This window comes from Meles meles, chromosome 6 (assembly GCF_922984935.1).
Source record: "Meles meles chromosome 6, mMelMel3.1 paternal haplotype, whole genome shotgun sequence".
NCBI lineage: Eukaryota > Metazoa > Chordata > Mammalia > Carnivora > Mustelidae > Meles > Meles meles.
In genome coordinates, this window is record NC_060071.1 from 123,284,152 (window position 1) to 123,310,197 (window position 26,046).

At 45.1% G+C, this 26,046-nt stretch overlaps 1 protein-coding gene across 3 annotated transcripts in view; it reads left to right on the forward strand.

Annotated features, from left to right (window-relative positions):
- Positions 1-26,046, forward strand: part of FOXN3 (forkhead box N3) — a 398,885-nt gene that overhangs the window by 102,277 nt on the left and 270,562 nt on the right. For all 3 annotated transcript variants that reach the window (XM_046008530.1, XM_046008534.1, XM_046008535.1), the window contains exon 2: positions 12,093-12,207. The gene's annotated coding sequence lies outside the window, so the exon portion shown is untranslated. The remainder of the gene's footprint in view (positions 1-12,092; positions 12,208-26,046) is intronic.

Consider the following 26,046-nt stretch of genomic DNA (forward strand, 5'->3'; position numbering starts at 1 on the left):
CCCAGAGTGAGCGGAAAGGTGAGCCCTGCTCTGAGCGAGATTCAGGCCATAAGTTTAATTCATGGTGATAAAAGCAAAGCCAAACGATATAAAATTCCTTCCTTCCACAGAGGCTGGAAACTCGGCTGCGCGGAGCCCGGTGCAATAAAGAAAAAAAGGCCAGGGTAGCCCACAAAAGTCTGTTTATGCGTTCTGCCTGATTGAACTGCACATTTCCTCGGACGGGTTTTGCATTCTAAAAAAAAAATAAAATTTAGAAGTAAAAATTCCCCTAAAACAAGTTCTCATATCAATTTGCCTAATAATCGGTTCACCAGAAATTCAATTCCATTTTGGGAGTTTTTGCATTCATCACTAGTATCTCAAAAAAATTATTGAATTTAAAAATGAAAATTAAGCATAAACTAAAATGTAAAAACAAGCTGGGTGTGCCCCCGAAAAGGCTCTATTTATAAACCTCATCATGTCAAAGAGATGGCCAAAGAAGGAAAGGACATTCCCATGTCAAAGCACTCAAAAAGGTTTCAAATTATAGGCAAATTTCTCATTAGGTGACTGGCTTTAGGCTAATTGACCTGGAGTCAATGGCATCCAAAAGTTGACACTTCTGTGCTCAGGGACACTCTCTCAGGCCTGTCTTCATCTTATTTCAGACCAAATTCTAATCAGCTCTCTTATTTGGTTTCCCAGCCCCTGGCATATTAGATGTGAATCAAACAGGGAGAGAATGGCGAGAGCCAGGCCACTTCGCATGGTGAGAAGGCCAGCTGATACCCTGACAGCCAGGAGCAGAGAGCAGAGGCCAAAGAGAATTAAAATGTAAATATAGGGATTAGCAAGTCACAGGAGTGTGGGGCCTTTTCCAGTGCTGGTGACGTCCTCCTCCCCCGCCTGCCTTGGCACTCTGGCTTCTGTGAGCACCCCTGTATCATGTGTGTGATGCCCCTCACGTCATGACAAATATTCATAACAGGCTAAACCACATGCTGTGTACTTTGCCCAATTCATTGTTTTGTTGTAAAATCCAATTTAGAAATGGTTTCATGCAAAGGAACCAAACTGTACCCTTGAATCGGAGCATCCGCTGGAAGGTACCTGGTTTCCGCCTGCCCTCCATGAGAGGACTCCCCATAGGATGCCTTCTGCTTCAAGGATACCCCCTCCCCGCCTTACCCCCCACTCCCTCACCCCCAGCCAAACTAGAACAATTCTGTGGTCTGGAAAAATTTCACTTCTAAGAAGTCCTCTTGCCCAAAAATACGTAGCATGACCGAATCCAGTTAATTCTTTTTTTTTTTTTATTTTATTTATTTATTCGACAGAGAGAGATCACACGTAGATAGAGAGGCAGGCAGAGAGAGAGAGGGCAGGCAGAGAGAGAGAGGGAAGCAGGCTCCCCGCTGAGCAGAGAGCCCAATGCGGGACTCGATCCCAGGACCCCGGGATCATGACCTGAGCCGAAGGCAGCGGCTTAACCCACTGAGCCACCCAGGTGCCCCCCCCGAATCCAGTTAATTCTTGATCGCGGCGGTAAGGTGGGTAGGAAGTTGTGATAGCCCAAATCCTGATGAAATCCACCTTCAGTCACCAGGTGCCTCTAAGTGTGGAACAGTTTATTTCCTTAGGGTGGTGTATTCGTCTGGAGAAAGAGAACCAACAGTTCGTTTCTGTCTGTCTGTCTGTCCTTCTATTTGTTAAGTATTGTTACTCCCGTTACTTGAAGTCGTTTCCAACCAACTGCATTCGTGAGTACACCCAGAGGCAGTGTGGCATGTAGAGAAGCCATTAGATCAGGTAATAGAAGATGGGATTCTGCCATTTTATGTGGGACCTTGGGCCACTTACTTACTTTGGGAACCTCTGTGCTCTCTAATGAGAGGTGAGGTGGGTGATGCTTGCCCCACTAATTCATTGTCTAATCTCGTCGTAGTCAAATGGGGTGACCAATGTGGAAATGCTTGCCCATTCCCGACAAATGTAGATACAGAAGTCCAAAGTAAATGTAAGGAGCACCTGTTTTCTTGCTGTGGCTCTGCTCCTTAAGTTTGTAAGCACTGCTCATGGTAAGGTCCAAAGTAATCTCCATCTACCCTGCTAATACTCAAAAACTAGCTAGCCTTGACCCTACCGTCATCTTGAGATGCTTTTTTTTTTTTTTTTAAAGATTTTATTTATTTGACAGACAGATCACAAGTAGGCAGAGAGGCAGGCAGAGAGAGAGGGGGAAGCAGGCTCCCTGCTGAGCAGAGAGCCTGATGCGGGGCTTGATGCGGGACTCGATGCCGGGCTCGATCCCAGGACCCTGGGATCATGACCTGAGCTGAGGCTTTAACCCACTGAGCCACCTAGGCACCCGTTGAGATGCTTTTAAGAAGTGACATTGCTGTCACTACTAAGGTGTATCAGTTTTCTGTTTTGCTTTGTCCTGGGGATGAGTTGATTATTATTATCATAGTATGTAGCCAAGAATGATTCAGTTTGGGAAAATGATAGGAAAATTTTGCTTATGTTTTGTAGGGTGATTTTGCCATAATCCCCACGAATAAAATAGTGGTTTCTTTAAAACATGCCAGTTCAGAGTCACGGATCTGCCCTTTTAAAGCCTACAATTGATTGTTTAGTGCGAAAATTGTATTCAAGTGAAGCGCATCAGCATGCAAATCTAAAGTGTGGCCATTTTCATCTAGATTGAATATTATTAACTAGCCCAAGGGATGGGATGTAATTAAGATTTTGAACAGCTTACTTTTGTCTACTGCCATGAGTAACCTCAACATTTAGAGTGGCGTCCTGGATTGAATAATGGGAATGTGGCCCGATGTGCCAACATCTATACATTTTGCCTCTTAGGTATAATAAAAGAATATTTGACTTTTCCCCACGGGTCTAAACATTTGATGAAGGCAGCGATTTGAACTTGAAGCAAAGAAGAGAATGTTCAGATTCCAGGAAAATCGCATTTCTGTCTGAATGATGGCAGATTTCCATCTTGTTAGTCATTCACTCATTCTAATACCTTCTTCCATGGGCTTAGGAACAAAGACCAAGTGGGGACAGATGAAGCCCTTGTTGAGGGTTTATGCTTTTGCCTAGTTAAAGCTGTTGGATTTACAACTGCTAATGCAGCCTAGTTAGAAGGAAGGACAACTCTTAGCTTGGATCCACTTCAGAAACTTTGCAAGACCTCCCTCTGCCTTTCATGGGACTGCTAAGGCACATTTCTGGTAGCATCTTTATTCTGGTGCCATTCGGTGATAACTTCTTCTTGGGTGAGATAAGATGTTCACCTTTTTTTTTTTTTATTGCCCTACCTACAGCATTTGTAAAGAAAGAAACAAAGTTGTCTATTTCTCCCAGGAGAAGTTAGTGAGAGGATCCATTGCATCCCTGTACTACCTTAAGCAGCTACCCAGCAGACTAGGTTGGCACACAGCTCATTTCAGCCATCCGTATTTTCAGGTGTACCATATGTATTTAGTACATCATTTGATAATGCTAAAAAATATTAAAGCAGTGTGAGACGAAAGGAGAAAGAAGATGAATGTTAGCATTCCCCTGGGGTTCATGGGTGAAGGAATTAACACAGCGTGGCACTCTACCCTAGCTGTGTTTGTTTCCATGGCAACAGCTACGTACATGTTTCAGACTATCTACAGTGACACAGTTGCAGAAATAGTAGCTTGCAGGTTTCTGATATCGCATCAGTGGACAGGCAGCACGCACTATATTAAGTAAGTGTAAAAGAATTTAAAATATAGCTCTGATTCAGATGTATATTAGCTCGGCTGAGCCATGTGTCGGGGTTTTTGTCATTCCCCTGCCTCACGACAGCAAAATCTGGGCAAAGTTGAAAGTTGCAAGATTCCAGTCAAACAATTGTCCTTGCTTGGGTAAATATCAAATGAAACAAATGTGAGTGAGTTACAAAGGTAAGAAAATGGCCTTGGCAGATGACATATTTAAGGTTATTGTCAGTGAAGCTAATTTTTTGGAGGGGGGGTAGTGGTGGGTAAGGAATGAAAGGTTTGGTTGAAAATAGCTGAGTCTTAAAGCAGATCTGATGTGCAACAGAATCTGTAACTGATGCTGAGTTTATGTTCACTAAGGTCTTGGATCGTATCGTTGTAGAAATTGTTTTTATGTAAAAATGATCAGGTGAGGAGCAGAGAGGTTGATTAGGTGTGCAGTTAAAGGGAATTTGGGGCTCCATTGTCTTTGCCGTATGCTTATGTAAATATCTCTCTTCCCGCGGGGATGACCCTGGTTTGTCTTTGACATTTGCTGCTACTTTTTGGTACCATTTGCCGGTCTCTGTGTTTATATCCTGCCGCCACCTTGTAGCCTGATAAGACTTGAGTGTTGGTTAGAGGGCAACCAAGTAAAGATGATAGACTTTGTAAGTGTGTGACTTTGCAATTGGATCGTACGGTAATTTAGGAGAAGTGTTCAAATATGTATTTATTTACGTGTTAGACCTCTGCTTTTGAATAGCAGCCTAAGTATTAGGTTAATGGATTTCAATGTGCACGTTATGATTGCGGGAGCTTTCAAGTATGTTGTAGTTCAATTTATACTGAGTTTTTAATGTCAAAATATTTTTATTTATGCCCCTTATTCAGTTTAAGCCACATTTACCTTGAAAAGACTGTAAAATGGCATGGTAATTTAAGCTAATCTATTCATTTGAGGAGGATTCATTTTCTGACCATAGGTGGACTTTTACAAAGAGTGGCACGAGATATGCAACTCTTCTGGTATGTACGAGACTGTGTTTTACGTGCACAGGAAACTACAGCGCCTACTGCGTGTTGCTCTTTGCAGTAATTATTTGATTAGGTGTTAAGAGAACACCTATCCGAGGGGGGAGGGGCTCGGGCACTCTGCAGCTTCCGGAACACCTGGGTGTGTGGAGGGCTGGGACAGATTTTGAATTATAAATCAGGGACTTGAACCCTGGAATAATCAGCAGCCTGGTGGATAGATACTATTTGCCTTTCTAAATAAGGTGATCCAAAATGAAACTGATGTTGAAGCCTCCCGTTTATTGCCTGTCTGTCGTCTGAGCCACCCAGGGATGGGAAGGGACGTTTGTGTTTTCTCTGGAGAATTAACGTTTTGGTGGCTCATGCTCAGGGCAGCTCCCTTCTCAGAGGATGAGCCCCTGTTCCTAATGCCACACTTGTTTCTGTTTTCCTTGTGAGACACTGGCCTGTTTTAGGGGCTGAGGGGAGGGCAGGTATGCAGACCCCCTCCCCGTGCCCTGTGAACATGGGGGGCAGCTTCTCCGGTGACAGCTGCAGAAAGCCACCTGCGCCTGTGCCCCTCCCCCCCCACCCCCAGGCGGAGGAACCAGATATGGTCGGTATGAGGGTTTACATGATTTTCTGCTCTTACACTGGAGGGGCCCTGGAAACTTTGGGTTTATTACCCTTGGGCTCTGAAACCAGAAATCAAAAAAGTGTCTATGCACTCCTCGGGATGACTAACTCAACTTTTGTCTCTTTGGGAGCACTAGAGCAAGGCCTTCCAGCAGTTGAGATGTTTGGGTTTTCTTCTTTATTATCATCTAGAAATATTATCCAGTATAAAGAAAAAACAAAAAAAAAACCCCAAAACTCTACACACACACACACACACACACACAAAACAAAAAAATTAAGAAAAAAATACAACAACAAACCCACCAGTCTATACCATGTTGTTTTAACTCTTTTTTTTTTTTTTTTAAAGATTTTACTTATTTATTTGACAGAGATCACAAGTAAGCAAAGAGGCAGACGGGGTGGGGGGGGGCAGGCTTCCTGCTGAGCAGAGAGCCTGAAGCTGGGCTTGATTTCGGCTCCCTGAGATCATGACTTGAGCCAAAGGCAGAGACTTAACCCACCGAGCCACCCAGGTGCCCCTTAACTCTTTTTTAAGACTAGAAGAACACACTAACCTAGATGTAGAGCTCTAAGCGGAACCAGTCATCTGAATGTAAAATCCTGGCAGGGCTTGTAGGAAGCTCAATTCCTTCCATTTGAAGGGCCAGGAAATTGATTTAGAAAAAAGAAATGTGAGGAATTCCCAAATAGTGGCAGCACAGAACGAATAAGAGAAAGATGAAGGTACAGACTGATCTTATTACCAATCTTCAATGGTCACAGAATTGCCAGGATACACTTCCTGTGGCGTAGCCCATTTGGAGTGTCCACGGCCCAGAACTTCTGAAGGTCCTTGGTGATCATGGGGTGAGAGCCAGTCTGCGGGCTGGTGCCCAGGACTTTTCCCCATCAGTCCCTCTTCAGCCGCCTCGCTGTCCAGATCTTCTCTTCCTGAAGCATCTTACGGTGCTGCCCTAGGGTGCTAAATACCATGTGTTGGCCATGTCAGGAAGTTTCTGGGCTTTTGCTCTGGCCACTGCCTCTGCCCGGATGCCTTTACTCCCATTTTTCCAGGTTTGATTCCAGTTCTTCCATAAAACCTTAAAGAACTCTCCCTCTCGCCCTCAGTGGGATGACTTCTCCGTCCTTCACCTTCCCGTAACAGTTTCTTTGTCTGCAATTATAGCACTTATTCCGCAATATGAAGATGAGTCGTGTCTGTCCTTAACTGAGCTGTAAGCGTTTTAATGACAAGACCGTGACTCGCAGACTTTTGTTGCTTTTACACAGTACTTCAGACTGCAGCATCTTAAAAATCTCATAAAGGTATATGTTGTTGAATCCTCTCCGGGGCTCGTGTTCTCTGCTCAGAGACAGTCTGGGGTATACTGAGGCTCCTAGGGCTGTGACTGTCACCGCACTAGGCATCTGGACCAGTTCAGTCTCTTTGGCATGCTTCCAAACTTCTGGATGTTTGGCGTCATCTAAACACAGAAACCCACTGAATGGCTGATTTTTTTTTTTTTCATATTTAGAGAATCATAAGATTTTACAGCAGAAGGAATCTTAGGGAGATGAACTCCTATTATAGAGGAGAGAATTGTGAATCTGAACTGTAAGGGACTTTTCCAAAGCCATATGGTTAGTTAGAGACCCAGGCATGTGGATCCAGCCGATAATCTCTCTACTTGGTCCTGTCTCCTGAACCTTCCTGGCTGTGGCCTTGGGTTTCACTTAAAACATCACCCGGCAGCTCGTACTTTCTGCCCTGAGTTGGGATTGGCCGGCTTTCTCTATTTAAACACCATCATCGAACAACAGTCCTGTTACCCAGCCTTTGCAAAAGGCTGATATCATTGGGATAGAATTAAAAACAAAAGTGGACTCGAGTTTAGCTCTGGGGCCCTGGGAGCAGTGCTAACAATTCATGAGCCATTGCCTTACTGAGGACACAACAGCTGCTGAACTTGGTCAAGTTCAGACCCTTAAAAAGAGTGGAAAAAAGAAAGCACATACTTTCCAGTGCCTGGGCACCACAGAGCCGGGCCAGCTGGGCACAGCACCATGGCAAAAAGATCTCTTCAGTTTCAGAAATATGAGCCCCCGAGCTGGGGAGGGGTGGGGGGGTGGACAGGGCACGTGGCAGCAACTGGAGCTGATTGGCATTACACCACTCTGAGCTCCCTTCCGCCTGCAGTCCTGTCAGACCCCGCCCCTCCGGGAAGCCCAGGAGCGGCTAGAGAAAGAGCCAGCCCTCCAAGTTGACAGAAGGAGCAAGCTCTCTCTCTCTCTCTCTCTCTCTCTCTCTCTCTCTGTGTGTGTGTGTGTGTTTAAAGACCCGTGTCTGAGGTCGACAGGCTTTTTCAGAGGAACCCTAGGCTTTCTGTGTAAACGTGTACTTCCTCTTGTCCAGAGTTAGCCTGTTAACGGAGTAAAGTGCAATTCAGTTTTCCAAGTTGGAAGCCTGATTAATCTCTCTGCCAGTTACATATGGAAATAAATTAGTAAATGGTCCATCTGGGACTAAACTCCTGCAGAGATGATAAATTATCACCACCGTATATGTCCGTGTTGCTGAAGACTGAGTTGTGCTTCCCAGGAGCTGCTGAAAGATAACAGGATGGTCTATCGTGGTCAGAGGAATAAAATTTAAAAAAAAAAATTACGAGTGAAAAATTTACCTTGAAGTGTTTCTGGGGAGAATGGTTTGGTGGATGCCAAGTTTGCTGCTCTGGATGATTGTATCTGCAGAGATTTAAAAGGTGAGCCTCAAGGGCATAGGAAACATTCTGCTTTCATACTTTCAAAGGCCAATTCAATAAGTATTAATTAGTACCCACATGTCTCTATGGGCAGGATAATTCTGTACCTTACAGTAACATTGTACTTTCTAATTGTCATAGCAAATTCTGGTCTTTTCTTTAAATTTCACTGAAGGTGGGGGGCAAGGCAGTGCCTCTTATTCTCCATCACAAAAGCACTGGGGTCTCGAGGGTTGAGTCTCCTCCCTGCAATGACTTAGATGGCTAAATGGCAGAGCTGGGGTGAGCATCTAGATACCACGCGTTCTGAACCCTCCTTCGTTTCTGCCAGCGTCTCATACAATGTCAGAACATTTCAGTATCCTGGCGTTCACCCAGCAGTATCGGGAACTAAAGCGTTGTATTTATGCCGCTTTTCTAGAGGCAAAAGCCATACCTTCTTGATCACGAAAAGTTTTTCTTTTCCTCTAATTAGAGATGTTGAGTGATGGTTAACTTTTTTTTTTAATATGCCTCAATTTGTTTAAATTGAGGTGTCATTGACATCTAACATGATGGCAGTTTCAGACGTACAGCAGAGTGTTTGTGTTCGGTGTTTGCGTACATTTTACAGTGATCCCCACGATATGAGTCTACTTAGTATCCGTCGCCTTCCATAGTTACAAAATTTTTTTTCTTCTGATGAGAACTTTTAAGGTCGGTTCTCTTAGCAAGTTTCAAACAGACAATGGGGTAATATGAACTATAATCACCATGCTGCGTATGACTTGTTTATTTTATAACTGGAAGTCTGTACCTTTCGACCCTTTCTTTACCCTTTTCTTTACACCTTTCTTCCCTCTCCCCACACCTGGTTTAACTTCTTCCCTGTGATTAGGACACATACCGCTATCCACATGAATTATTTTATAAAACTAAAACCACAGACGTCTTCAGGGGCTTCTGAGTTATGGTAACATTTTGCCCCTTTGCAGAAGGGCCTGAGGCTACTGTGACATCTAGATTCTCGTGCCTGCTTTAAAATTTTCTTTTGTGTCCTCCTCCTGGGCAGAACTTGAGTGGTTAATTCTTGAAGCAGCAGAGGCGCACACCTCTAGTTTAAAAAAAAAAAAAAAGTGCAGAGAAGCAAACTGGCTTTAGAAATCTTTGAGTCACCTGGTTTATCAGATACCAATTTCTAAACATAAGCGGCGGATGCTGCGGGGTGGTCTTCACACGTGCAAGAGAAGCCACAGGCCCCTACCATCTACCTGTCTGAACTTGGAAGTCACCTTGTCTCACCCAGACCGCCTTCACGTTTCTCACGTCTCAGCCAGACCTGCTTGCTCCACGCATCTGAACGGCCCCTCACGCTTCCTCGCCTCGGGGCCTTTCCTTCCGTTTTGGCCTGTTTCCACCTGTCAAAATCCTGTGGGGATCTCAAGGCCCATTATTACTGTGGTGGTCTTGATGCTTTCCCTTCCCTGCTCTCGCCGCCCCAGCCAGAAACAGATGTCTCCTCAGAAACCCTCTAGCTGTTGATTAAAGGAAATCACACTGTCTGTATTTGAGTTGCCTGCATATGTGTCTTGTCTCCCATAGTGGATGATATCCTTCTTTTTCTTTGTTTAAAAGGTTTGTTCGTTTATTTATCTATTTATGTTAACATCTTAATTTTATTTTTTTTTCATTGTTCCAAGATTCATTGTTTATGCACCACACCTAGTGCTCCATGCAATACGTGCCCCCCCCTTTTTTTTTTAAAGATTTTATTTATTTATTTGACAGAGAGAGAGATCACAAGTAGGCAGAGAGGCAGGCAGAGAGAGAGGAGGAAGCAGGCTCCCTGCAGAGCAGAGAGCCCGATGCGGGGCTCGATCCCAGGACCCTGAGATCATGACCTGAGCCGAAGGCAGCGGCTTAATCCACTGAGCCACCCAGGTGCCCAATAGGTGCCCTTCTTAATTCCCACCATCAGGCTCACCCATCCCCCACCCAATCCCCTCCAAAACCCTCAGTTTGTTTCTCAGAGTCCACAGTCTCTCATGCTTTGTCTCCCCCTCCGATTTCCCCCAATTCACTTTTCCTTTCCTTCTCCTAATGTCCTCCATGTTATTCCTTATGCTCCATAAGTAAGTGAAACCGTATGATAATTGACTCTCTCTGCTTGACTTACTTCACTCAGCATAATCTCCTCCAGTCCCATCCATGTTGATACAAAAGTTGGGTATTCATCCTTTCTGATGGAGGCATAATACTGCATTGTATATATGGACCACATCTTCTTTATCCATTCGTCTTTTGAGGGGCATCTTGGCTCTTTCCACAGTTTGGCGATTGTGGCCTTTGCTGCTATGAACATTGGGGTACGGGTGGCCCTTCTTTTCACTACATCTGTATCTTTGGGGTAAATACCCTGTAGTGCAATTGCAGGGTCATAGGGAAGCTCTATTTTTAATTTCTTAAGGAATCTCCACACTGTTTTCCAAAGTGGCTGCACCAATTTGCATTCCCACCAACAGTGTAAGAGGGTTCCCCTTTCTCCACATTCTCTCCAACACTCGTTGTTTCCTGTCTTGTTGATTTTGGCCAGTGTGACTGGTGTGAGGTGGTATCTCAATGTGGTTTTGATTTGAATCTCCCTGATGGCTAGTGATGATGAACATTTTTTCATGTTTCTATTTGTCATTTGTATGTCTTCTTTAAAGGTTTATTTATTTATTTGAGAGCGCATGCCCTCGCAGGCACAAAAGCAGGGGGAGGGGTGAAGGGAGAGGGAGAAGTAGACCCCCTGCTGAGCGCAGAGCCCTGTGTAGGACTTGATTTCAAGACTCTGAGATCATGACCTGAGCCAATATCTAGAGTCTTAATCTACCAGACCACCCAGGTGCCCCCAAGGACAATCCATTTCTTAAAGGCATGGATTTTTGTCATCCACTGTCTCTCTCTGAGCTTCTCCCTCCCCAATCCTTAGTTGAATGCTTTGCCTGTATTTAAAGCTTAGCACACAGTAGAGTAGGGTAGTTTTATTTGACAACGACAGAATAAATGTCTTTGAGTGGGTGGATAAATTAATAATCAAAGGCATATCAGAATTACTTGGAGGGCTTGTTAAAACAAATTGCGGGGCCCCACCTCCAAACATTCAGATTCAGTAGATCTTGGGTGGGAGCCAAGGATTTGTATTTCGAACAAACTCTCAGGTACATGTCTGCTGCTGTTCCAGGGACTATAGTTGGAGAATCACCGATCTAAGGAATTTATTTCCTGATGTTCTCTACATCTGAAGTTCATAAGATAACATCATTCTTTTCATGAGAAATCTATTACTTTGGCTTTCTTGAGGCGTAGGCTAAAAAAAATAATCTTCTATCAGAAATAATTATGCAATCTATGTCCTGTACCAACTTTTCTATTTTGTAAGATGATTGGCTAACTGTGGGCCAGTAATCTGTAGCTTAAGCATTTAATGAGCTTGAGTCTGATGGGGTCTTTCCCGTCAGGAGCAAAGCCAGAGTAATTTTATTTGGTAGCAACAGATGAGAGCATCATTGACTTTGGAGCCTGTGAACCTGGTCAGCCCAGCAGATCAAGCCCGGTCCACATGCTGGGTTGCTGGCCTTGAATGTGGCTGGTGCTCAATGGTTGTCCTTTGTGTAGACAAGTGTTTCAGTGGCAGCTGGAGACCAGTGTCACAATGACCATTGTGGTAACGTAAGCCAATCTCATGCTATCTGTGGCGTGTATTTTCAAATTTCTGGGTCCTTTTATGCCCTGTGAGGTGGTTTCAAGAACGCTCTATCCGGAAAGACCTAGTGGTTCAATAACTTCCCAAGAAATAAGAGGTAACTGTTGCAATTGATTTTTTTTTCCCCCCTGAAGTGTTGCATCTTTAAGAGTCAGGCCAGAGATGACATCCATTGTATTGGAGAGGGTCCTTTCTCCTCCTCTGCTCTAATCCTGACTTCCTTCTGCTCCTCTCCACCAGTCACTAGAGAGCATCATCTCCTAAGACCGGCGTTCGTGTGATGATGGAGGCCTGCCTGTCCTTTCTGTGACTGGAGCAATGCTGACCTCGGTTTCCTGGACCCATTCAGACTCAGGTAATAAGGCTCTGCCTTCCCCTGCTCACCTACACCTCAGGGAGATTGCACTGAATAAATGAAATACCAAAGCTATGTTTAAATGCAAATACCAAATTGATTGTTTCTTCATCAGTTGGTATCCTCTCCCTCTTCCTCTCCCAATCTTCCTAATGATTAATTTATGCAGCTGATCAGACTGACAATGTGGTCAATCCAATTTAGGCATTAAGATAATGAAAACATTCAATCACATCTTTATTTAAAATTTTAGTGTGCGTCCTGGACACACAAAGCAACAGGAACACTGCTGGGAATTTTCATCTAGAAACTGCCTTCTACCCGTAGTTCCTCTAAATCAGTTTCTTTCCCATAATATCATGTTTTACTTGAATTCTATTAATCTTTCTAATCTTTACCTTTTAGTGGATTTCATAAGTATTACTGAGTATCTGTTATGTGTTCTTGGGGCAGATGGGAGTAAAAAGAATATAAGTCGTAGCTCTGTCCTTATATAGAGTCACGGCTTAGCCAAAGATCATGACTCAAGGAAATGGCAGATGGTGGTGTTCAGCGTAGGGCCAGGGCTGCGTACTAATTAATGGTAGCTCTCTGGTTCAGGGAATTGAGAGACTTTGAGGACTGGTATTGAAATAATCAGGGAAGAACTCATGGAATTGGGGAGCCTCCAGGGAGCTTTTTTTTTTTTTTTCCTGTGGATCTTTTGGCCAGGCCAAGGGGAGAGGAGTAACATGGTGCCCGGATAGGTAGGTGGGAATGAGCCCACTGTGAGCCTGGACAGTCAGGCCCCTCAGTAGGTGGAGCAGACAGGGATCAGAGGACCCTGCTCCTCTGTCCTGGCCAGAGCCAGCTTCCCCCTCAGAGCCTGGGTCCCTGAGGGTTTCCTTGGGGAGACTCCACCTGCCCTGTTACAGAGGGCCTTGGCTAGAAGCTTCCTTCAGGGACAGTGGTCATCGTTGCCATGCCCCTGGCTTGGCTACTACCGGACTGGCCTTTTCTGTTTCTTCTGTCCTGTCTACATCTGGCCTCTGCTTGTCTACCTGATTATTTACTCTTCTCTTACACATCTGCCCACTGCCTGCCATGCTCAGCCTGGCAGGTGTGGCTTGACAAGGCCTCAGGGATAAACCGGAGGCCATATGAGGTCAGTACCTTGGTGATTCACAAAGCACCATTCAGAGCCGGGAGGTTGAAGGGGAGGAAGCAGAAGCCAAAGACATGAGTCTGTGAGTCGATGCCGAGAGTTCTGAAAGCCAGAATTCCGTGAGGGTCCCGAGGCTGAAACTGGGGCCACAATCAGGGATGGGGAGCCGAGTGCCCTGCTTAATTCTGGGAGAGCCCCGCAAATCCTGCGCGCACCTAGCTCTTTTCCAGTGCTGCTTTTGGATGAAGCGGTGGTGGCTTTCGCTGCCCTGGGTCTTAAAGGTGCCGCTGAGAGTGGCCTGCCAAGACTCCTGCCCATCCTGTCAGGCCTGTCCTGACTCTGGTCCGCCTGCCTCAGCCTGCCCTGGTGCTCCCAGAGCTGAGGGCCTTGCCGACCCAGGACCAAGGTCTGCCTGGAATCGGAGCCCTGCATGGTCAGCCACCAGGAAGTAGAACTAAACTAAGTCTTTGTGTTCTCTTCCCCCCAAAGCGATTGCCTAAGTGATGGTGGGCGTTTGTGTTCAGAGACTAGTGCAGGGACCCATCACTGCCCATTGGCCAGGTGGGGCCTGCTGCATGTTCGTGGACATTGTCCAATGGTTGGGCAAAATTCAAAGAAGGGTAATATTTTGTGTCGTGTAAAAATGAAATGGAATTCAGATTTCAGTGTCCCTAAATAAAGTTGTACTGGAACACGGCCCTGTCCATTTGTGGATTGTCTAGGGAGTCTTGGCACCCTGGCAGAGGCATGTAAGTGCAGCAGAAATAAAAAAATATTTACTTTTCGACCTTATGCAGCAAAAAAATTGTCATCCTAGCAGATTGCCTATGCAATTGTGTGGCATGAGTGTTTGCAAAATTTGAGGTGTGGAATATTTTGTCCCACAAAGAAAATGAGATTGAATGAAGGACAAGTAGGATTTGCGTAAGAGAGGAGAGAATCCTAGAGAATCCTCAGGCAGACTCTCCTTTGGGCAGAGGAGCCCAACAGGGCTCCATCTCAAGACCCATGAGATCCTGACCTGGGCTGAAACCAAAGAGTTGGATGCTTTGAACTGGCTGAGCTGCCCAGGCGCCCCTGAGCTATCTTATTTTAACCAAATAAATATTTTGTTTTAAATCAAGTAAGCATTGAAGACTTAGCATGAGTAAGTCATGCCATTTGGCCTTGGCAGTATTTTCCCAGTGTGGTGGGACTTTATGATACTGTTGAGTGGCAACTATGGTCAGAGTTGGAGATAGGGGTTCCTACTCCTACCAGCTAGCTGAGCCGGGGCAGGCTGTGGTATGCCAGCATGAAGAGGACTCCCCAAATCTCAGGGTTAGTACAACGGAAGTTTATTTCTCACTCACCCAGAATTGGATTGTCAGTGCGGCTGTCCTGCAGTCAGTTTCCAGGTTCCAAGTCTTGTCCGTCCTGTGACACCTACGTCTCAACATGGGACTTCTTGGTTACCCTAAGATGTGTAAAGAAGAATTGAAATACACCCACCCTTTCCGAAGTGCCTTAGACCAGAAGTGACTCAGATCAATTTCACATCTGCAGTCCATTGGCCAGAATTAGTCACATGACCCTCTAGTTGCCAGGAGACTGGGAAGTAGGGAGGAACATGAGGGATGCTTGGGGTATCCCCTGCCCTGACAACATTGGGTCATTGTGGGAAAGCCCATATTTTTTCTGTGCTGTTCTTCATTCATCATTAAAAGGTAATTAACCCAGCTGTACGTTTTTTCGCATCGTTTATGAAAGGTCAGATACAATGTATGGAAGAGCCTTACGTGATAGAATGAGTTGTAAAATATGTAAGAGATAACCGATACCTGATTTCTTTTCTTTTTTCTTTTTCTTTTTTTTTACCTAATTTCTTTATAAGCTTTTGAATGGTGATGAACTGGGATCAGGGTAGTCGCACACACCCCAGTACGCCTGGGACTGTCCTAGCATTTGCTAGTTGACCTAACATAATTATCGGACAGTCCTGCCTTTCACACCCAGAAATATCATAGTAGAGACAACAAATTATGATCACCCCAGCCTGACCCCCTTGATCATCCTTCAGGATTAATATTAGCTACTGCTTAGGAGCCTTTTCTGAGTCACACTGTTCTAAGATTTTGCCTGCATTGTTTCATTTAATCTTCAAAGCCAACTTGTGAAGTGGGTACACGTAATCTCATTTAAGCTAAGGTAGCAGAAGCAGAAAGGTTTGCCTTGAATCCGGGTCTATCCTGCTCTTAAGCACTCCATGGGACTGCCTCATTTATCCTTCTCGAGGATTGTCCCCTTGACTGCGTGGGGCCCCGCTCCCCTGACACCAGCTTGGGAATGGTACCCAGACCAGACGCTGGTAGAGGGCTAAAGCCCCGAGTGGGGAAACTCGGCCTTTAGGACCTCGATGAGAAGATGAGACATGGACTCCCTCCGTGATTCTCCAGGGCCAGCAAGCAGCAGAACCCGTGAGTCCCTTCCCCTCCACTCCCCTGGCATCGACCAATGCAGCTTTTGTTAACACTGGGCGCTACATCTGACGCAGGCAGAAAGATTTTATTTTGAAATCTAGGGTGGAGGAGAACTCTAGCCAGTGAAGACTTGCCATGTGCAATGCAGTTGACTCAAGCAGGCTCCTTCCCAACACAAATAGCTAGGAGGGACTGAGCTCTGTTTTCAGGGAGCTTATTTACAAATTTGTTTATTTAAAAAAAAAAAAAAAAGCTGAACCACAAGCAAGGACCAGTTTGCTTGCAGAATAATATCAAACAAAAACCCATTATTCACGAGATGGTATTAATTTCCCTGGTTTCTGGCCTTCCTAATCAGTGTTCAGAACTGAACCCGTGGAATCAAAGGGAAGAGTTTCTGAAAAATGAGCCAAATGTGCATTGCTTGCTTTAAGAAACCCCCCAGAAAATGATACATGTGGTTTCAAAACGTACAAAGAAAACTAAAGGAATTCCATTATGAAAGAAAAATTAGATGGAAATTTCTAATCCTGTCTCATAAACAATATAGGAATAACTTTAAAATATTCTGCTTTAAGCATGCATTTAATTTGTGCTCTGGGAACCAAATAATGTTGCTAAGATAAAACATTCTAATAATGATTTATGTAAATTTATTTGTACAAAGTAATGGTGTACTTGCCTATAGCAAATTGCTTGGAATATGAAATGACATTTATGAGGTCTTTCCTCTGAATGAAGACAATGGGGAAAATGAGAGACTCCAGAAAGGGAGGAAGAAAGTCGCGTTCAAAATGGAGTCTGATGCCTTGGCCTCAGAGCTGTCCAGAGACAGCTGGAGGGTGTGTGACTAGTCAGCAGACACAGTTCAACATGTTTTCCTGTGATGCTCCCATTATTCAAGCCATTTTTAAAATCACACCAAGAGTGCGTGTGCGTTAGATTCTTAGAAGGCTAGAATCCTTTATTTTGGTGATCGTACACTCTGCAGATACCGGAGCTCTTTCAGAATACGCGATGATAGATCGCTTATTTTCATGGTGCCCTCATAAGGCAGGGCGCTTACAACATGGGGTACAGAGAGGCCAAATGTAATTAAAAATTGGGCAATTAATCTCCACTCCCAGTTACTTTAATACCAAGGAGAGTTATGCTTATGTCATCAATGGGGCCCAAGTGTTAATAAACAAGACACACACCCTCCCAAGGACTGATTCGCAGACCTACCGGGAGTCTTCCTGTTGGCTGCCCAGTTGGCAACTTTGATAATGGCTCTAGGTGTTTCCTGGAAAACTTTAATTAAATTCAAATCCCTATATATGTAACAGAGTGAGAGAGTTTCTGGAGCTATGGTTTGGCCTTATAAGTAACCAGTATAATTTGTCGTAACCTATACGATTTGGAAAAGGTATGATATTAACACCTTTAGTTTTAGAAGGCATTTATTTATTTTTTCCCCCTCAAAGTGTTTTTACGATCTCCCCTGGTTATTGCAATCATTTTGGTGAGATAGGTAATTACGGTTTGTTTTCTTTCCATAGGGAAGCTTAGAGCCGCAGAAGTCACAAAGCAGGGGTGCCTGGGTGGCTCAGTGGGTTAAAGCCTCTGCCTTTGGCTCAGGTGATGATCTCAGGATCCTGGGATTGAGCTCTGTGTCAGGCTCTTTGCTCGGTGGGGAGCCTGCTTTCCCCCCTCTCTGCCTGCCTCTCTGCCTACTTGTGATCTCTCTCTCTCTGTCAAATAAATTAAAAAAAATTAGAAAAATCTTAAAAAAAAAAAAAAAAAAGGAAGTCACAAAGTAAGGTCCCAAAGCAAGACACCATGGGTTGGGGTGGGGGGCAGCTTCCTCACTAACTTTGCTGGTCCCGTTGTCATCACAAACTAAAGCAATTGAAAGAGATTTGTGGAATCTGGAGAGCTTGATTTATTTACAACCAGTTCTGAGCCTTGGTCCCTTATAGGCTGCTGTTGAATTGCACCAACTGTCCTGAGAGAGCTGGGTTTGTCTGAATGGACAGACCGATTTTGTAATCTGGCTATTAGCTGTAGTGTGGCCCAGGCCTGAGGGGCCGACGGTAGAGCTCCTGAGAGAGGAGACATAAAGCTTACACAGGACTTTCAAACAGTAAAAATCACCCCCGGCTTCAGGAAAGAGGGGAAGGCCATGGTTTTTTAGTAGCACCAGTTCAAGTGCATGTACCAGAAAAGCCGTGACTCATGGCAGGATTGGCGTTAGTTTTGTGGCCCAAGCTTCCCAGAGCTAGCTGATGGATGTCAGGGCCGCCGTTCCAGATTCCAGTCTTTGCTCTTTCTAGCTGAAGGACTTTGAGTGTGATTTCTGAGCTGTGGATTCCTGGAAAATCATGTAAGGTACCTGAGTCTTCATTTCCCCATCCATAAAATGGGAACACTGATCTCTACTTGGTAGAGCGGGCATGAGAATGAAATAAAATCATTCTCATAGAATATGGGGCACAGTGCTCGGCAGCTAGCAAATACTCCTTTTATGGCAGCTCTTAAAATGATGATAATTGCTACTGCTTGAGAATGTATGCTTCTGACTGGTCACTGGAAATGTGATTAAAATCCATCTTTTGGGGCACCTGGGTGGCACAGTCGTTAAGCGTCTGCCTTCAGCTGGGGTCATGATCCAAGAATCCTGGAATCGAGCCCTGCATTGGGCTCCCTGCTCAGCGGGAAGCCTGCTTCTCCCTCTCCCATTCCCCCTGCTTGTATTCCCTCTCTCGCTGTCTCTCCCGCTCCCCCCATCCCTGTCAAATAAATAAATAAATCTTTTTTAAAAAGCCATAGTCTTTTAAAAAATAAATAAATAAAAAATAAAATCCATATTTTATTTAAATGAGAACTAATCTAAAAGATTTTGGGGCACCTGGGTGACTCAGTGGGTTAAAGCCTCTGCCTTTGGCTCAGGTCATGATCCCAGGGTCCTGGGATAGAGCCCCCCATCGGGCTCTCTGCTCAGCAGGGAGCCTGCTTCCCCCTCTCTCTCTGCCTGCCTCTCTGCCTACTTGTGATCTCTGTCAAATAAATAAATAAAATCTTTTAAAAAATAAATGAATAAAAGATTTCTAAGTCAGTTATTTCTGGGTACGGGAAGGTAACAAGGTAAATACAGGAGTCCATTGGTTTGCTCATTCAACAAACAGCTCTCGAAGTCAAAGGCCCTTTGCAAACTGTTTTCGAGGGATGGAGAGGCCAGAGACAGAGACAGAGTTCTGGTCTCAAGGGATAAGGGAGATTTCTTTTTCTCTCTCTCTTTTTTTTTTTTTTTAAACGTAGACACTGTGCAGGCCATGTTAGTATAGATGGTCTTTGTCTTCCAAAAATTCAGAAATTAAGCTGATCTAAGTCCTTAGCTGTTGCTCAAAGCCCTGATTCTGGTCCAGACTCTGCAAGTTGGTTCTCTTCAGAGCGGTCATCTTGGCTGACTGTGGAAGTAGGTTTGTGTCAAGATAAATGGATGGAACGTCTTTGGTCATCTGCTCCCCCGGCAGCTTCTGCCTGCAAAGGAAGCGATTCACATTCTTCCCACATGTGTTCTTGGCCATGGTAGGTCAGGCCCCTAGGCTGAAAGTGTGAATACACCCTTTTGTTAGAATTCATTTCCATTAGAAGCATATAGACTACTTTCTTATCGAGGGTTGAAATGAATCCAATGTAAAATGTGTTGACTTTTTTTCAGATGGCTACGTAGTTCTATCACCTTAGAAAAGGTGTTTCACAGAAATTCTCGGAAGGAAGATAAGGAAATGTGAAACATTCTCAGGCAAAATGAGAAAAGAAATAATAATTCCCAGATTCCGGATCCAGTCTGGTCTGTTTCAGGGGCTCCTGGACCCTGGGGGGCCTCCCGCATGGAAGGCGGAGGGAGTGCTGAGGTTCTCTGCCGGAAGGTGTAGTCTAACGGGGGCGGGGGTGGGGTGGGGTGCAGAGGGCAGACAAACATGCATAAATAAGCATTCAAAGATGAACTTTTCCCCGGTCCAAGGCAAAGAGAAAAATAAGCTCAATATAGTGAGTTCAGTATCCTTACTTGGCAAAATAAAAAGTTGGCAACCTACGCTCGTCCCCAAAACTATTTTTGAAATCTTATTGTGGTGCAAAATCACGATCTGGGAACCTCCCTGACTTGAGCTCTCTTGCTTCTCGTTGGTGCTTTCTCACCTCCCTCTGTACCTTCCTTGCTGGCTCCCAGGGCTGTTTACTGGGAGGTCCCCAGCCTGTGGCTTATCCTTCTTATTAGAAAGGAGATTAGCAAGTGTTAGAGACATACCAGCAATTAAGACTTTCTTCCTGGTTTAAGGAAGAGAAAAAAAGCATTTGAAAAGATGAGTAGGCATCTGCCCATAGCTGGATTAAGAATGCGCAGTCACACATGAATCTCTTGGTGGAGGTCGGGCCGACCCCATCTCCGAAAAGGCAGAGGGAGCGGTGACTCCCCAGGACACCTGCTATATCATGTTAGCTGTTTCTCTGCACTGGGTACATGTATGTGTCCACACTTACTCACTCTTGCTCTGGTATATGCCTTGGAACTCCCGAAGTGGATATTTGGATGCTAACGGGATTGAGTCATTTGGGCCCAAACTCTTAACAGTGCTTAAAGCTTGGAGCTCCATCAATGGTGCTAACCACAGAGCACAAGACGGAGAATTTAATAAGATAGAATGAGCCTCAAAGGAACAATCAAAACTCAGAGCAGGGGCATCTCCCATGGAGTCAGAAGAGCTGTTTTGAAGTTGGTACCTCTTGAAAGAGAATGGCATCCAAATTGGCCTTGGTTAATGTAACAGCTTACAAGGAAGGAGGGGAGGATGCTCTTGTAAATAGTCATTCCAGTCCAAGCAAATGCCTCTGAGGAGGTAGACTTTTAACAGCTGACACTCCAAGCCTCGGAGAAGGAGTGCTGGTGGGTTGAACGTACCTGATGGCAGGTGGGGAAGCTCACTCTCCAGCATGACTGCATTCCTGCCGGAAGCTGGGGAGACCGCACTGCCGCTGAATACCAGAGGATAGCATTCCCTCACATCTAATACATATTCTCCAGGGGCACAAAAAGAAGCAGGAGATCAGTTGTGGTACTTACGTGAAGGTCTCCGTTACTCCCCACTTAGAGTTTCATAGATTTTAGCTGTGATTACTTTGATCTGGTCAGTGGACTCCCTCTCTCCTGAATCAGGCTTGGGTGTACTGGCAGACAGCTGGGTGATGCTAAGCTGTGTTCAAGGCCTTGATGATTTCTAGAATGTTCCATCAGGGGCCGCTAAGGTAAATAAGGGAATGACCTGCTCTTTTACAGGTGTGTGACTGTGCGCTAGGTCGTCACGTGCTTAATAAATGCTTCGAAATAGTGATGGACCTATTTTTTTTTCCATTTTATTTATTTTTTCAGCGTAACAGTATTCATTGTTTTTGCACAACACCCAGTGCTCCATGCAAAACGTGCCCTCCCTATTACCCACCACCTGTTCCCCCAACCTTCCACCCCTGACCCTTCAAAACCCTCAGGTTGTTTTTCAGAGTCCATAATCTCTTATGGTTCGCCTCCCCTTCCAATTTTTTTTTTTTAATAAACATTTAATGTATTTTTATCTCCAGGGGTACAGGTCTGTGAATCGCCAGGTTTACACACTTCACAGCACTCACGATAGCACATACCCTCCCCAATGTCCATAGCCCCCTCCCCCTCTCCCAATCCCACCTCCCCCCAGCAACCCCCAGTTTGTTTTGTGAGATTAAGAGTCATTTATGGTTTGTCAGTGATGGACCTATTTTTATCATGGCTTTTCACTTGACACCTCCCATGAATATAACTGAAATGTTAGCGTTACAAGAATCTATTGTATACCCATGTACCGCATATGTACCTGGAAATATATGTGCCTCTGTGTGTGTGTGTGTGTGTGTGTGTGTGTGTGTATGTGTATAAGTACATAAATTATGTCATGGGACACTTTATAGGATTCATCATTTTCTGAAGATGTTGGAATATCTATATTACCACCCACTGTAACCGGTTTCACTTCTCCGTCATTCAGTCTTTACTTCTTTCTTAGCTCTTCTATCTGGGACACTTAAGTAGCCTCTGGATATATGTGTGCTTAACTGAACAAAAATGTCAACAAGCTGCTATTTATTTTCTTAAACAGCTTGAGCGGAGATGTTTGGTTTGATTGCCGAAAATTGTTAGCTTATCACCGAGCTGTCCTGATGATTCTTATTATTCAATTTGCATTGCTTACAATAGTAATTATTACTACATAAGAGAGCATGATGCTTTTATTTGTATAGTTCTTTCATTAATAATTTAATTGACTATTACATCCAAGTGGTTCTGGGACACGTACATCAGTGTGCTTAGAGACTGGCCCTGGGCACCTGGGGAAATCAGGATTTAAGTGTTGTAAGGCTTGGGCTGGGGAGAGAGGTGGTAGGCAGGTCCTTTGGCCCTGACATCCAATTGGTTGGCTGTAGATTTCCCTCATATTTATTTCCAAGCATTTTACTGATTTACCAGCAGTGACTCTCATCTGATCATTTTAACAACCCAAAAAATAAGATCATGGTATAGTTATTTGGCTCACAAAAATGACTGGATTGGTACTGATTTATGAGTGGAAAGATATCGATGGCTAAAAACACTGTATTGACCCAAAATGATTGAATTGGTGGCTTCAGTTAAATAGAATCTGTGTCCATGGGGCCTGTTCTTTAGAAATGGTAAGATTTTATGGTCACAGCTTAGCTGGAGTTTCTAGACTACTGCAGCTGTGTGAGACATATGTTTTGATATATCTTGCTATAGAAGAACTTAGTTTGTGGAATTTTTTAGTGTAGGAGAGTACTATAAATTTTGTCCAAATTCATATTTTATATAGTAAATAAAATAATAATTTGATATATGCCTTTGGAGGCATGAGAACCTGACTTGGGTGGATGTCAACCCATAGTGATGTTCAAGGAATCGCATTTTAAAACTCTGAATTCAGCAGGGAAAAGACAGTCAACAAAGGAATTCCCATTTGGCCAGCCTAGCCTGACATCTGGGAAGATCATGGAGGAAATTTTTCATGTCAGAAACTGGAGTTTGTTAAAATGATTGTCAGGGCGCCTGGCTGGCTCAGTCAGTTGAGCACCCACCTCTGGGTTTTGGCTCAGGTTGTGATCTCAGTGTCATGAGATCGAGCCCCACACTGGGCTCTGTGCTCAGTGGGGAGTCTGCTTGAGATACTCTCTCCATCTTCCTCTGCTCCTACCCTTCCTCCCTGCACTCTCTCTTTCTCTAATAAATAAATAAATCTTTTAAAAAATAAAATAAAATGATTGTCTTCTCCTTCACCAGCCTTGAACAACATTCTTTCCATCCTTCAGAAGAATGGACTAGTCCCCGGAAGTAGGATTGGCTTCTTTCTTCAGTATGGGCCTTTCCAGGGACTGAAGCAAGGGGTGTCTCGGGGCCCTAGTCCCCCCACACTCTCTGTCTCACACAGATACAAGCCACTCAGGCAGACCTTCACCGTGTTCATTGTAATACAGGTGCAGCGCCCCACGAAGCTCCCCAGCCATCCCCTCCTGGCCACCCCACGCTACCCTGAAGCCCCTCCTACACAGATATTCCAGAATGGCCACAAGTCCTTGGTTTTCCCTTCTTGGCTCTTCCTTGTGGGCTGTCCTTGGTGTTGACACCACCCTACAGATTTCATTTTCCTAGGTGGGCCTCTGAAGATTTCTACTTGCAAAGACAGAACCCGGTGGGTGGGGGCCTCCGTCTCTGTGTTCTGCTGTCTGGAGGAAAGTTGTTCCTCACTCACGTGGCCCAGGGGCTCTGTTGTCCTTGCCTCCATGCTCTCTGTGCTTCTGTTAGTCTCCACCAGGCTGCTGCAGGGCACTTGCTGACAGCCTCCCAGCCTGGGACAGAGCGCTGGGGTCTGGGCTTGTGTTGTCAACCTAATGACCTAATGAGTTCCTTCATGGCCTTGGTGATGTCGCCAAGGCCCCACAAGGAATTTATATGCACTCGAAAGAGACTCCTTTAGCCATCAGAATTCAGCTCTCTGGAATATAACCAGGAGTTAGGAAGAACTAAGAAAAGTCTCAGAGGACAAAATAGCTCTCTCCAAAGCCAAGCATTAAACTTTAAGTAGATCTTTGCTAGGTTTATGTTTTGAGTGTGACCACACTCCCAGTTAACTTGGCTTTATGATTCTCTTTGCTTTTATAGATGAGAAAAACTGAAGCCCAAAGAGGCTAAATAATTTGCCTAAACTCTCCAAGCCATGAGTGGTAGAACAGGTTCTTAGGATTCTAGACTTAGGAGGGTAATCGGGTGTTCTGGAGGGTGGCAGCAAGATAAGGAAGAGGGTTGAACCGGCTTTAACTCTTTTATTTAGAAAGTAGTAGAAAGATACATAGTAATTGCAGGATGGTTCCTTTCAGAATGGCCACTTTGATTTTTTAATTCTAGTGTGTGACAAGTTATCAGTTGGCTGAGAAATCCCAGCTCATGGAACTGTGCTTCCTGATTATGCCAATGAATGTGAACTTACTAGAGTTCCCTTTGCCGAACAGCTAGTTTATAGATGCTTATAAACTATTTTTTGTATCATCAAGAGGAAGGAAGCCTCGGCTTGGTCTGGGTCGTGGTGATCAGCCTGGCTCTGGTGTGCATGGGCAGGAGATGGACAGCTCCTGGAATGTTCCAGCGTCGGGATAGACCCTTCCCGCATGACTGAGGATGGCTGCTTCCTGCAAGAAAGTCCCTGCACAGAAGTGAATGGCCACCAGCTCGTTGACATTCGCTGGTGTCCTTCTTTGGTATCAAGCTTCACCGTTTTCAAAGTACTGTCCTGCACATGATCTCCTTGGCTTACAACAGTCCTGTGTGTTAGGCAAAGCGGGCAATGGTATCCTTCCCATTCTCCAGGTGAGGACAGTCAAGCTTGGAGGGAGGTGTGTGCGTGGCCGCACTGCTGGGGAGAAGCAGGAGCCGAGCCCTTGTCTAGATCACAGATTCAGATCCTCCCGCCACTCGGAGTGCCTGTGCCATTCGTGCCTGGCTGGGGAGGGCAGCAGACAGTAATGGAGAGATTCTTGCCCTCCTCCAAGGAGCTTTCTTTCCTGGTTGGAAAAGGCCAGTTTCACAGAGGAGAAAAAGGAATGCAAACAACTAGTCACGGCATAAACCACTTTGCTCTGAGATAGAAGAAACACTTGGGATGACATAAACTAGAGAAAAAAGACCTCAGAACCTCAGGCAGTTTGTGAACAAGGGTTTCTTTATCTGCCAGCCTCAGTCAGCGATGAGGCAGCTGGTAGGGCCCCACAGCTCTGCTTAGTGGGCTGCGGACCAGGCTGGGACGTCCCTCTCTGCCCCGGGAAACACATGCCTTGGGATTGCTGCTCCCTAGGGGGGCTCTGACCCTAATCCTGGCGGCAAAGAGCCCAACTGGCCTGCCCCACCTAGCTGCACCCTGGACCGGGAAGAGGAAGGAGGGTGGCTGTAGGTCATTAGATGTTCTTCTGATGCGGGGGGGGGGGGGGGGGGGGGGTAAGGGCATCCTTGGGTGGACCGTCTCAAGATTGGGTCCAGCTTGTCTCTGCAACTAACTCAAGTTTGACTTTAAGCCAGTTAGTGGACCATTAGGTCTCTGCTCTTCACATCTGTAAATTAAAGAGTTCTTAACTTCACTCATTATTCAAAGAGGCTCAAATCAAAACAACAAGGAGACACCATTGGTCATTTGTCTGACGGGCAAATACTTAAACATTTCAGAATATCCAGTTCTGGAGAGGGGTTGGGAAACAGGCACACTCCCCCAGTTTTCACAGCAGGGAACCTAGGGGGTACATTTGGCAACATATGTCAAAAGTTACATGCACAGGGGCACCTGGGTGGCTCAGTGGGTTAAAGCCTCTGCCTTCGGCTCAGGTCATGATCTCAGGGTCCTGGGATCGAGCCCCGCATTGGGCTCTCTGCTCAGTGGGGAGCCTGCTTCCTTCTCTCTCTCTCTGCCTACTTGTGATCTCTGTCTGTCAAATAATTTAAAAATCTTAAAAAAAAAAAAAAGTTACACGCACACACCCCGCAGGTTAGTCCTTATGAATGGATCCTGTGGATTTCCTCGTGGAAATACCAAAAACCAGAGAATGAGGGGGATCGTAATGTTGTTCATACTAGCAATAGCCCCAAATCGGATACACCTTCTGTACCCATCA